Consider the following 13136-nt stretch of genomic DNA (forward strand, 5'->3'; position numbering starts at 1 on the left):
CCACGTACTGAGCAGGAAAACAACTCTCCTAATACACGCGCACTAACATTCTGAACATACCCACCTCTTCACCATCGACATTACATGTTGGACTTAGAGCACGTAGGCTCACGTGAACTTCAGTCCTACAGCCACACTCATTATTTACTCCTAAGAGTGCTGGAATGCAATTGCACCTGTTGTCACATAATCATAGATCAGGTTTACTTACTGAGATTCTTTTAAGGAGTAGCCTATATATTTTCTTTAAATAGCATTCTCTTTACTGCAAATGTGTAACATGTTTTCATGTCCGTACCTGTAGTTAGCTGAGAATCAACGTTGTCTGAACGAACCGAGTAGCAAAAAATGTGAATAGCATACAGTTTAAGTCAGCGAATATATCATTTTGAAACGTGACGTAATGTTCACAATTTTCGAGTTATTTCTGGCACCCTTGCATCATTACGGTAATTCATGCCATGCTGGTTTGCACGTTTACATTTCTCTCTCCATGGGCTGTGGCCTGTTTCCGATATAATCCAAACAGATTGTTGCCGAACACTATTCAGTTAACCTAATCGGCATCCTTTTGGTTTAGTCTTTTCATTCGAGAATGAAGTAAACACTATTCAAGTCATCCATAAGTACTTTAAAGTTAAAATACGTTATGCTTTAATACTTTGAAATGCCTTTCGTTTCATTTTTTATATTTTCCGAACTCTATCCGAGAGCAACAAATCACAAAATTCTGGCAATGTTACTCATGCATCGGAAACAAATTTAATATATTACAGAAAGTATTATAACAGACCGCATAACATCTGATTATTTAAGATAGGCTGTCCAGCTTTATTCCTATCAAATGCTGAGTCTGTCCATATGTACAGTGTGTGGAATTTGGATGTTGCTAAAATGGAGTGTGGTCCTGCGGTCTCCTGGCGTGAAGCACCGGATGAGCCAGGCTGACCCAGAGAAAAGCAATGAGGAGGAAGCGCCCAGACAAGCCATCACCACCCTCACACAGCGACTGTTGCAAGGACCAGGGAGAGTGGCAGGGAAGACCACAGAGGGGTGCTACCGCTGTGAAGAGCCAGACCACATGGCATACCGACCGTTGTCCAACACCACCTTCACAAAACCAGCCTGTTGAGCCCTGGTGTTCACCGGGTCCACCATCCCCTCTGTTAAAGCACTGAAACAAAACACTGAAAATAGCTTAGATTATGCACAACTGATGTATGAAATACCAGAACACATGTCTGTGAAACATAATAAAGTAATAAAAAACACACGTTATGGCAGACCTGAAACTAATGGTGTCAGCAGAAAGTTGAATTATGGCGGGCCTGTCCAGCACCTTCCTGGATATGATACCATTGGTTTCAGGAAGGCAAGTGTTTCCTGAGAGTATGGCACCAATAGGTTCAGGGGTGTATGGGGGGTTTCCTAGCCTGGTGACACCAGCCTACGTATTTCCGCCTGAATTGATTTCAAGCTCATACGAAAAGAAATGGGGTCACAGGCTGGTAATGGCCAGGCTAGGGGTTTCCAGGATATGACATGATTATTTATGGGCCTGAAATTAGTTTTTATTCGGAAAAAATACAAGAAGCAAACGCTTAGGTCACAGGAGGAGACCCCAAAGTGTATAGAACAGAGAGCACTGAGGATGGGAGTTCAGTTAAGTCCTGAGACTTGCTCATGTTTATGTGTTGGTGCATAACTAGCAGAATAAACCTTTTCATACCAAACTCTACCAGCCTTGTGAGTCTTCTTTTGAGAGGTATTTTTTGTCTCCAACATCTATACTGAAGACTTCTAGTTACGTTAGGGAAAAAGAATCCAGACTGATATCTTGGCCTGAGTCGTTGACATTTTACCTCAACAGCCACAAAATGACACCCCTCCCTTCACATGCTCCTGAGGCAATGTGTTGATTGGCTGAAAAAATTGTCACGACTTGAGACCTCTGTGTCTCGAGTTGGGACCTCCGGCCTCTAGAGGCCGCCAACTAGAGGCTTATGGTTGGATGTTGTGTGCACATGTGCTTTCTGTGTTTGTGATGCCTGTACATGTGCTTTTGTTTACTTCCTGTGTCTGTTTCCCGTTCATTGTTGTCACCTGTCTCTTTGCAAGTTAATTGGTCACCTGACTAATGAAGTATTGTATTTATACCTGTTTGCCTTTTGTGTTCCTTGCGGTGACACTGACTTACTCGTTCGTGTGCTGGTCAGTACTGGATTCTAACTTTCATGTTTTGCGTGTCTAGTGTTGAGTCTCTCAGGGCTCTAGTCTCTCAGGGCTTTTAGGATTATCACGCATGCTAGTTCCAGTTCTCATAGTCAAGTCACAGTCTTTATAAGTCTTTTGTTATCTAGTCTCTTTCTTTGTTAATATCAGCTTCTCTACTGTGTTCTATGTTTTGTATCATCTTCTGAGCGTTTGGATTTTTGCTTTTGGATCTCCCTGTGTTCTGAGAAGTGATTAAAACCATTCATGGATACATCTTGCATTTAGGTCCTACTTCCTCCGCTAGCTCAGTGAGCAGCTTTTGGGACCAGAGAACCAGCAGCCCGGGTTCGCTTCCCGAGCCCGGCCCTGACAGAAATAGTGTATGCTCGGTGTGAGACACTTTGTTCGTTTCCCGTTTACAGAGTCAAGATTGAGAGTTTTTCAGCACACATAAAGATCAGGCATGTAGACTTTGAGGAGCAATTTCCTGAATTTGATTAAAAAAAGTCTATTGGATTAGAATTGAAAACCATACTTTTAAAAATGTTATAAATTAGCTGATGTTTAAAATTAGTCATAGGCCCATCTACAATTGGGTGATCTCCCCGCTTCCTACCTGACGGTGTGTTTGTGCGTGCGTGAGTGAGTGAGTGGATGGCATGTTTAAGTGTGCGGCCCTTATACTTCCTAGTGAAGCCCAGCTGAGACAGTGAGGGACCGGCACGCCTGCCAGCCACACGTAGGAGTAGGAGGAGGAGAGTGGACTGCTTAAAGACCAACATTGGATTGTTTTACCAATTGCAACTTTTCCACATATTTATTAGCCATTAAAGATAATAAAGATAATTGTATTTTCTCTAATTCTGCATCCGTGTCTGTATGTTGGGGAGGGGTGCTTCATGCAGAGTGGAACCCGGGTCAGAGCAGGGTAACTCCTGTGACACGCCTGCACTGCCTAGTGAACCAGGCAGCCCCGATGCCGCCAGCGCCGGTGAACCAGGCCACCCCGATGCCGCAAGCGCCGGTGAACCAGGCAGCTCTGATGCCGCCAGCCTGGATTCATGCACTCCATGATTCATGCATATATTCAGTTGATCACTTGATTAGGTCTAGCTATGCTGGTTGTTTATGCATAATGCTTCTTTTCTCATGGTTGTTAAAATTGTTTATAATTTTTTTTTTCAAATGCCCTGCAAGCCACTTTGGATTCGACAAATACTTTGAACTTAACCTAAACTTTTACTTTGACGTTGGCAACATTTGGAATGGTTTTTAAATCATCCAATGATTAATTATGTGAACTCTCTTCTGTTTCACCACAATTTTATATGACAGTATTGACACATAACCGTCTGATTGGTCAGTTGTTTTGTAATTTCAGTTAATAGATTGGGTACTTAGTAACTGCCTTTTTTCAAGCAATACTTTAGAGTGATGTAATCTCCACAACTCGTGATGATCAAAACAGAGTTTAGATAGAGTTCAGGCAATTGTTAGTAGCCTAAAGCGTAAATTCTGGATATAACTATCATCACCTCTGTCATTTGGTGTCAAGTTGGGAGAGCTGCAAGAATAATCTTCCTGATTTCAATATATTCAGTGCTGTGCTCTTACTCTGTTATAAAACACTTGTGTGAAGATGTGTAGCCGTGACAGGCAAGTCTGGCAGAGATGCAGGTCCACAAGAAGGTTTCGGGCAAAAGGTTGAGGGTTGTTTTTATTTCTCCCAAGCCAAAATCCGTCCAGATATTTACAGTGAGACTAAACTACAGTCACAAATGCCAATAAACAAACAATGACACGAGGGTCAACAGAAAAGAGAAAATAAACTGACAAAAGCTAACGCAACAAAAGTTAACTCAAACTAACTTTGTGCTACAAGGTTACTCACTTAACTGAGTTCTGAGGCTCTCACTTACAATAGTGTGCACGCATGGCAGGCCTTTCAATAAGGTGACTCACTGTACTGAGTTCTGAGGCTCTCACTTACAATAGTGTGCACGCATGGCAGGCCTTTCTTTCCTCCAAGACTGAAAACACAGCACATTTTAAAGACGCATCAATTTCCCCTAAGTAATTGGAACAAACCAATAATACAAAAACTAGGGGTTAACAATACAGAAAATGCTTTTACAGCCAAAGTAAAGACATTAACTGAAAAGAAAAGAAATGTTCCTAATACAGGAAATAACAAACATTCCACTCGTACACTCATATTAAAACCAAACGCTTAATGAGCGAATATTACCTGGATTGGACCATACCATTGTCAGCTCACGCACGAGCGCAGTGCGCGAACGCGCCCCAGTCGGCAACAACAGTATATCAGGCTTGGCAGTGGAGGTGCGCGCCCCTTTAACACTGCAGCCAGAGATGCCAGGAGAAAACGGTAAACATTTGAGACTACTTTACTTTACTTTACTACTTTACTCAATAAACCTTTGTGGATCTGAAATAGTCCGTCTGCTTATTGTTCTTGGACTCTGTTGTATTTTAAAACATGTAGCATTTCGCTAGGTGGTCAAACGGCATTGCAAACAACCAATTGTCAACTACGTTGCGAGGTTGGTGCGTGCACTCACCCTCTCGCAGGGAAACTACTTACAAGTTTAAAAGCAGGTGTTTGAAAGCAGTCCAAGGTCTTGGTAAATAAACATGGTTAAAAGTAAAGGTTAAAAGTAGTCCATTTAACGCTCTCAGTTCAAATCTTACAAATGTAATCATGTGACTCAGTCACGTGATGTGGAGACGCCAAGTCACAGCATCACAACTTGGTATATTTTACTTAAAGGCACCAAGTGCAACTTTATATAAACATTCAATGAAAAATAAACATTACATTTCTAGTCTTTTTTACACGTAGTAAGTTTCAATAACTCCATACCATTACCTATCGACATTCAAGGAGCAAAGATAAGACGTCGTTGTGTGGTGAGAACTGTTAGAAAATCGTAAACAACAACAATCGCCGGTGGGGAGAGGCCATTTTTCCATTGACTGGAATCCTGCTAAACTAAGTTTTCCTTTACAATAGTAAGCAGTAAACAGAATGGACTTTCAGTGCATTAATTTAAGCTACTCAAGCACTTCACTGTGGGCCAGAGGGCAGTTTCACCACACCAGGGGCCTGATTTACTAACAGGATTGCGCCCATTTCTGGCGTAAAATAGCGGTCGTAAACATAAAACGGTATTTACTAAGGGGGCGCATTTGAGTAGAGTCGCATATTAACGCTTTGAGGGTGTGTACCTGCAAACAGGTGGGATGGTTCCGAAACGTGGGTGGTAACGCGCTATTTAATGGGAGGAGTGCGCCTGATGATGTATTGCGTCGTATTTACTAAACTGCCTGGTGAGCGCACATCTCTGATTTGCAGGCTAATTCTCCGCCTCATAAAAGCACGTCTTAACTAGGAAGCGCATTTCCACTGAGTCTGAAAACGTTGATATGGCAGCAGCAAGGCGACGACAGAGACAGAGACAGCGAACAGAAATATTTTTTTCAACTCGTATAATTCATATTCATATATGAAATTAAACTTCCGAACGTAATTGGAGAAATTGATCGCACCCACATGCAAACAGTCCCACCTTCAATCCACGATCACGTTTACCAAAACAGAAAGCACCCATATTCAATGAATGTCCAGGTCATATGTGATGCCAACATGACCATTACTTACGTGGTAGTGGTCTGTCCATGACAGTTTTATCTTCCGGAATAGTGCCATCTATCCATGATTGAGCAACGGTGATTTTGGCTACTTGGTAAATGTATTTGTTTCAGTGGGGATATATTGTAGTGAACCCATGTCCCTTGTAGAACGTATTAATCTCGCCATGTACACATCTATATTGTTATTATAGACAGTTTATGCATTAATGCCACCAATAGCATATTATTTATAATCGTGTTCTTTTAAACATCTCGCTGTAGGTGATGGCGGGCAAAACAACAATATAACCCATTGAATCAGATTCAGTGATTGAGCGAACGTGAACCAATATATATATCTCGTTATCTATTCGCTGAACCTTAGTTTTTTCTTCCTCGAATCTCCATGGTGGCAGTAACTTGCTGGCAAGTTCTCCAGTCTTTTAACGGTGCGCTAAATAATGATTGCCCAGCGCGTATCTGGCTTGATAAATATCACGGAAAATGAGGGGAAACAGTGCGTTAATGTGCGCCTGGCAAAGGCGCAGATTAAGATGCGTTCGCAAATCAATGTTAGTAAATCAGGGTCTTTAAAGGGTGGAGTAAGCACAGTTTGCCCAGCGCAGATCTGGCTTGATAAATACCACGGAAAATGCGCACAAACACTGTGCGTTAATTTGCGAACGCAGATTAAGCAGCGCTTAATTTTTTAGTAAATCAGGCCCTAGATGTGTGGATTCTTTGGATCTGACACAGATCACAACAGGTCAAATGAAAAGTAACAAGGATGTCATCTTAGATACAAAGTTAAACTTCAAACCCCATATTGGTAAAGTTACCCACACGGCTTTCTTCCACTTGCGAAACATTGCCAAGGTGCAGTCTTTTTTAACTCTAGATGCTGAGAAACTAACCACTATTAGGTTAGACTGCAATGCAATGCATGTTTTACTGGTCTCCCTAAAAAAATAAACATATAATGGAACTCATCCAGAACACTCGCCCACTTCCCCTGCCAGTGAAAGCTGTCAGTATGACAGTATTAACCCTCTATTGCATGATATATGAAATAATAGAGGGAAAAAATATTTGCACTCATGTTGCTGCCTGTCATAGAGCACATTTAACAATTCAACAAATAATTTACAAAAATAATCATAATAGGGGGTAGATTTATGTATGTTACTTTGGCGCAACAACATGCAATAATGGTAATAAACAAAAAGTGCAGTTTATGTCAAATGTATCTCTTTATTTTATAAAAAATCACATTTTATGAAAGATCTTCAACACCAACTTCATTTTAAAGATCATTTGGAGTCAAAAAGTTATTTAAAAAATATTTATATAAAGTTATATAGATACTGTCAGTTATCATTTAAGTGGAGGTTTGTTACCTCGAAGCAACAATGCGCAACAAAGAAACGTACAAACATGGAATCCTCATTCCGCTGTTGCATATTGTTGCTTTGATGCAACGTAGCTATTTTACCCCTTTACAAAACAAATATTCAATGAAAACATAATCAACAGAGGAAAATTCAATCATAACTTACCCTAAATTGTGAAAATATTTTTTTATTCATGGAAATCCTCAGGATAATAGCACTTTTTCACAGTTTTGGGGGGCTGAAAAAACAGGGCTGCCACATGTGAGCGCAAGTGAGGTGAAGAGATTGAAAAAGGGGCGGGATAAGTCATGTGATCAAATACAAGTACACTATTGGCTTCTAATACTTCCTCCAGATTAAATTGAGCCTTTTTATTGGTGTATGATGTTTTGTGCCTGTGAAATGGAGGGAAAATTGGTATGTTACCCTGAAGCAACACCATGCTCTCTGCTGTTGCATCTATTTACTCTCACAATGTCTATTTTGTCCTGGTTCTTTACTTCAAATGTAAAGCACTTTACGCCTTCTCTTCTTCTGCTGCTGAATTTATTCCTACAGTTTTGTACTACTTCAAATTTGTACAATTTAGTTCTACTTTCTCAGTTATTCGTGTACATTTTTGGCTACAGGTATTTATTTCAGTGTTGTGTTCTGTTTCTTCTGTGTTTATTTCTGTTTCTTGCATTTTTTTCTGTTACCATTTTTCACCTATTCCTGTTTTAAATGCTCCGAATGTAAAGCACTTTGAGCTGCATTCTGTGTATGAAAGGTGCTATTCAAATACAGTGTATTATTATGACCGCCGCGCGACAGCGAAAATCTGTTTGCCGATTTTCTGTCAACGATTCCCGGGACACTGAAACACCGAGGTGCACGGAATTTGGTGGGCATGTAGACCCACTAGATGAGCGTGGAACCATTAAGTTTCGTTTTGATCCGTTGCACCCCCGTCGGACTGGACCCGTTTTAGAGAGGGTGGGGTGATTCAGTTTTCTGTGAATAAGTCGAAAACCGTAGGGCTTAGGAGGACCACATTTTTTTGTATGTTGGTCTTAAGAGGCCACGTCAACCATTCCACTACCACTTATTTCATGTATAGCGCCACCTAGTTACAAATCAAAAAGCAAAAATGGAGTGTTGTAAAACATTTGAATTGTAAGTCGACAAGGTCAGAACTGAGGTGTGGGATCATTATGACACCTTCTGACTGCACGTTAATTTTCGTGGAATTCCGTTCACGGGGGGGGGGGGCATGCAATAAATTGATTTATATGATTATACACCAACTGGCCTGTAGGTGGCGGAACACAGTTTTCTTTGAATATCCTGAGAACCGTAGGGCCTTGGAGGGCCAAATTGTTCTTGTATGTTTGTGTTAAGGGGCCATGCAGTGACGTGCCGTGAGGTTCGCAGCTGGTGCGGCACAGAAACCGGAAGTGATTACGTCATTCCGATTGCTAGTTGTTTAAAAAAAATAGAAATGTATACATCATACATGTATATGCTTATGGTTTAAAAATTGTCATCTCACCAGAACTGAAAAAACGTTATGTTTTATTAATACTATTAGTTTTAAACGATCGTTTTTTTTTTAATTATTATTATAAGTAGTTATGCGGCTCAATAGTCAACTGACTTTTACAAGGCCTAAAGCTAAACGTACAATCGGTGTGGTAATTGAACTTTTACACCGTGTCAAATAAGATATTAATAGTTACAAGGTAGCGTTTAAAGCACATTGTGTCTATGTATTTCATATGAAATGTGCTATATAAATAAACTTGAACTTGAACTTGTATGTAGCCCTCCCACCAATGATATGGCTCATTTCATTTTGTCTAGGGAAAATATAACTTGGTGGGATGCTAATCGGACACTTGAATTCGCAGTTTAGAAAAAAAAAAAACATTACATATTTATTTACACAACGTATTAACAAGCAAACAGTTTAACACCAGACATAGCACACAATACCAAAATGTTCTACTGACCGGTATAATTTAAAGTTGGAGCATTTCGTTGGAGCTCTTAACCGTCAATTTGAGGTGAAACCAAAGTAATCCACTCACGGCTCCCCGTACAGTTCAGTAGAAATCCGTTGTCCTTTTCATGAATATGTCCCGTTGGGAAACTTGAAACACTCCACTGCAAATGTCAATACCTTAAGTCCCGTCGTTTGAAGCAAACATTTTAGCTCCGCCATTGGTCTCCCATTATTAATCATTTCACGTTTGGACTGCAAGTCCAGTTTTGAGAACTGCTTCAGCTTACAATACAACCTTAGCAATACATCACAATTTTCGCTGTCAAGCAAGTGTAGCTCTACAAGAGGACCTTCTTCTTCTAAGAAGACCTACTTTTAGAACCAAAATATACTCGACAATTGCGCTCTCGCTCGCCTCCCTTCTTGAAGCAGTGGTACTGTGTGCCTCCCTAACAATATTTTTCAATGCGTTTTGATCTCAACTGAAAGGTTCTACGCTTGCGCACGCATGCGTTAAACCCAGTTTGGAGTGATTGCGCAATCCTAGGGGAGGCACTGCCTACCCTGCTCATAGACTCCAATGCATCTGCCAGCAGTGTGAAGTTGGCCCAAAGAAGCCCAAATAAGAATTGCGTACTTCCGGGTTACGGGATATTTCCAGCGAAAAACGGGTGAATGGTCATCAAATTAGTAGTCCAACGTATGACTGTTATGTTGTGGACTGTTCAGCGTACTAACGGACTGTTTAATGTTTGTGTTGTATCTTATGTTGCGGACTGTTTTGTGTTGTATCTTATGCTGCGGACTGTTTTATGACTGTTTTTTTTTTTATCTTATTGCTGGCATTGATGGCATTGATATTCGCGAACGTCCATACACAAACAACAGAACAAACTTGTGCACACCGAGTCATATTTTCTATTCGCGAACGTCCATACACAAAAAACAGATCATATCATCAGAGTCATATTTTCGGCCTTACACGTCCACATATGTCCATACACATAGGCTATAAATCACAGAATGAACGTTTCCACACTGTCTTATTTTCGTCGCTGTTATAGGCTACTGGATATGGGCCAGGCGTTACATAATCAGGCGTTCAAGAAATCCGAAAAGGCCACATGAATTTCCGACCTCAGAGCAAACTGTATATTAGTATTAGCCTATTTGCTGAATTATTTTGACTTTTGAAATCGTATCTTATTAACCTAGGTGTGTTCCCGTGCCGTGTTCCCGTGATCGACCCTATCCATGGTGCTGAAACCTATGGGGCCTACCATTAATGATGATCTTTCAGACATTAAAGGCACCCAGTGCAACTTTATGTAAACATTCAATGAAAAATAAACATTCAATTTCTACACGTAGTAAGTTTCAATAACTCCATACCATTACATATCGACATTCAAGGAGCAAAGATGAGTGTGGTGTGTGTGGTGTGGTGACAACTGATAGAGTTATTGAAACTTACTAGGCCTACGTGTAAAAAAGACTAGAAATTGAATGTTTATTTTTAAGCCTCGAAAGTTGCACTGGGTGCCTTTAACTTGTAATTCAACAACATTCCTCACCCTCATACAGACTAATTATTTCTCACCTTTTCACACACAACATGTCACAAACTGCTATCTGCTATTCTTAGGCTCATTAACTTTACTTAGGGTCATTAACTTAGGGTCATTAACACTTCCAACCCAAGGGCTTTTTTTTTTACTCTGGTAGGTAGTTTGCCATGCCTGAGATTTTTGTATATTTAATCTAACTAAAAACCATGTGGCAAAAGTGGCATTTACAGTGGGGAAAATAAGTATTTGAACCCCTACCGATTTCACAAGTTTGGCCACTTGCAATGTGTGATCTAGAATTGTATTGGTAGATGTATTTTAACAGTGAGAAGCAGAATATCAACAAACAAAAATCAGAATTTGATGCAAAAAATAAGTATTTGAACCCCCTAGCAAACAGCAAGAATTTTGGCTCACAATGACCAGTTATGTGCCCAAGAAGCACACAGATTAGTCCTCATTAGGTCTAACAAGGTACACCTGATCTCAACTGGTCATGCAAGATATCCCCTCGTGCGGTATCAGTGATCATTCGAAAGGTGCAGAATAACCCCAGAACTACACAGGGGGAGCTTGTGAATGATCTCAAGGCAGCTAGGACCAGTCACCAAGAAAACCATTGGCAACACACCACGCTGTAATTTTTTGAAGTACTGCAGCACTCGTGCTTTAGACGTGATATGTGTTCATTGTTCGACAATTTAGCCAACAGATTATTTTATTATTATTTATACTTTCTTGAAAACCGAAAAGTTTTATTCTGAAAAAATGCTAACTATTAGCCTAAAGCGCTAGTTCCTGTTTCATTTCGGTATTTGGGCCAACTTCACACTCTTGCATCTGCCTCCCTTGACGGCACGTCCATGTTCATTGGCTGATATCTGTCACTGGGAACCGGAAAAGCTCAAATTCAGCGATTTTGATAATAAAAATGCTCGAAATGATCGGAATGATGCAGAAATGACACTCGTAACACAGATAACTAGAGAAATATGAATATTTATTTTATAATACATAACTATATATGATTATTATAAAAAAATATATATATATTTTTTTAATATTTTTTTTCTTTTACTTTTCAAAATGACAGGTGAGGCCTCCTATGACTGCACATCCCTGGGGCCATGTCAACCCATACCATAACCAGTCATTACATGTAAAGCGCCACCTAGATAAAAATTAAAAAGGAAAAATGAGGTGTTTTAATCGAATATATGTCAAAGTGCTCGGAAAATTACCAAATTTGCCAGGGACATCAAGCATGTAACCGTCCATCTTCGGTAGAGTTTTTGCGCTCTGTAGCGCCCCCTAGAACATTGCAAAAAAACCTGCGCATTGGGGTTATTTTGGCGTAGCTTGACGGAATTCGGTACACGTCTTCATCATGCTTGGACGCACTAAAAAGTCTCTTGACGCCATGGTGGCAGGTCCACAGGAAGTCAGCCATTTTGAGTGGAAGATGCGCTTTGACGGCGTTTGCACACCTTGCATCTGATCGAACTCCTCCGACAAATTTAATGGTAACGCCTTGAAATGTGGTCAGGTTAGTCTTCAGCCATGGGCTAAAAGTTATATAAGATTTTCTCATTAGTCGGAAGGTGTGGGTGTGGCAGACCCTCAAACTTTGCCAACTTGCCAGTGCTTGCCACAAAACACAAAGTCTCTTATAACTCTTGCGTACATTGTTTGATCCAGAGAAAATGTCTTAGGGTGGACGCTGGATCCGGCCCAAACGCGTACATATGCCTGACTGATATCACCTATAGCGCCACCTGTTGGTGGTTGGAAACTTCACTTTGTTTCCACACCTCTTTATGTGACCTGTTTTAACAAACTGCATTGCAAAAGAAAAATATACCAAAACAATCCACAAAAAAAGAAGTATACAAAACATTACATAACCAAATCATCCTTTAATACATAAAAATGAAACACAAACCAATTTACACACACAAAACACATAAAAACACACAAACAAACTGACAACCATGACTCATTCTGTGCCAAAACCTATACTGAACAGTTCGGCGGTCATATTTTGTAACGCTTTGCGTTACGTCTAGTTATTATGTATAACTTAATAAGGAAACAAGATCCTGCATCAAAAACCCTGTCTCTCCTTTTACACTCATAGGAAAGGTACCATTTAAAACAATGTAATGTAGTCTGAAGTCAGTTTTTCATTAAAGATACTTTTTTTTTTTTTATCGAAATTGCTCTTCAAGCCCTGCCCAACTATAATGATTGGCAATATCTCATATGTTTGAATCACAGTCTTGTAATCAAATGACTGTACAGTGGCATCTCAAAAAAGAGAATGAG

This window comes from Sprattus sprattus (assembly GCF_963457725.1).
Source record: "Sprattus sprattus genome assembly, chromosome: 1".
Taxonomy (NCBI): domain Eukaryota; kingdom Metazoa; phylum Chordata; class Actinopteri; order Clupeiformes; family Clupeidae; genus Sprattus; species Sprattus sprattus.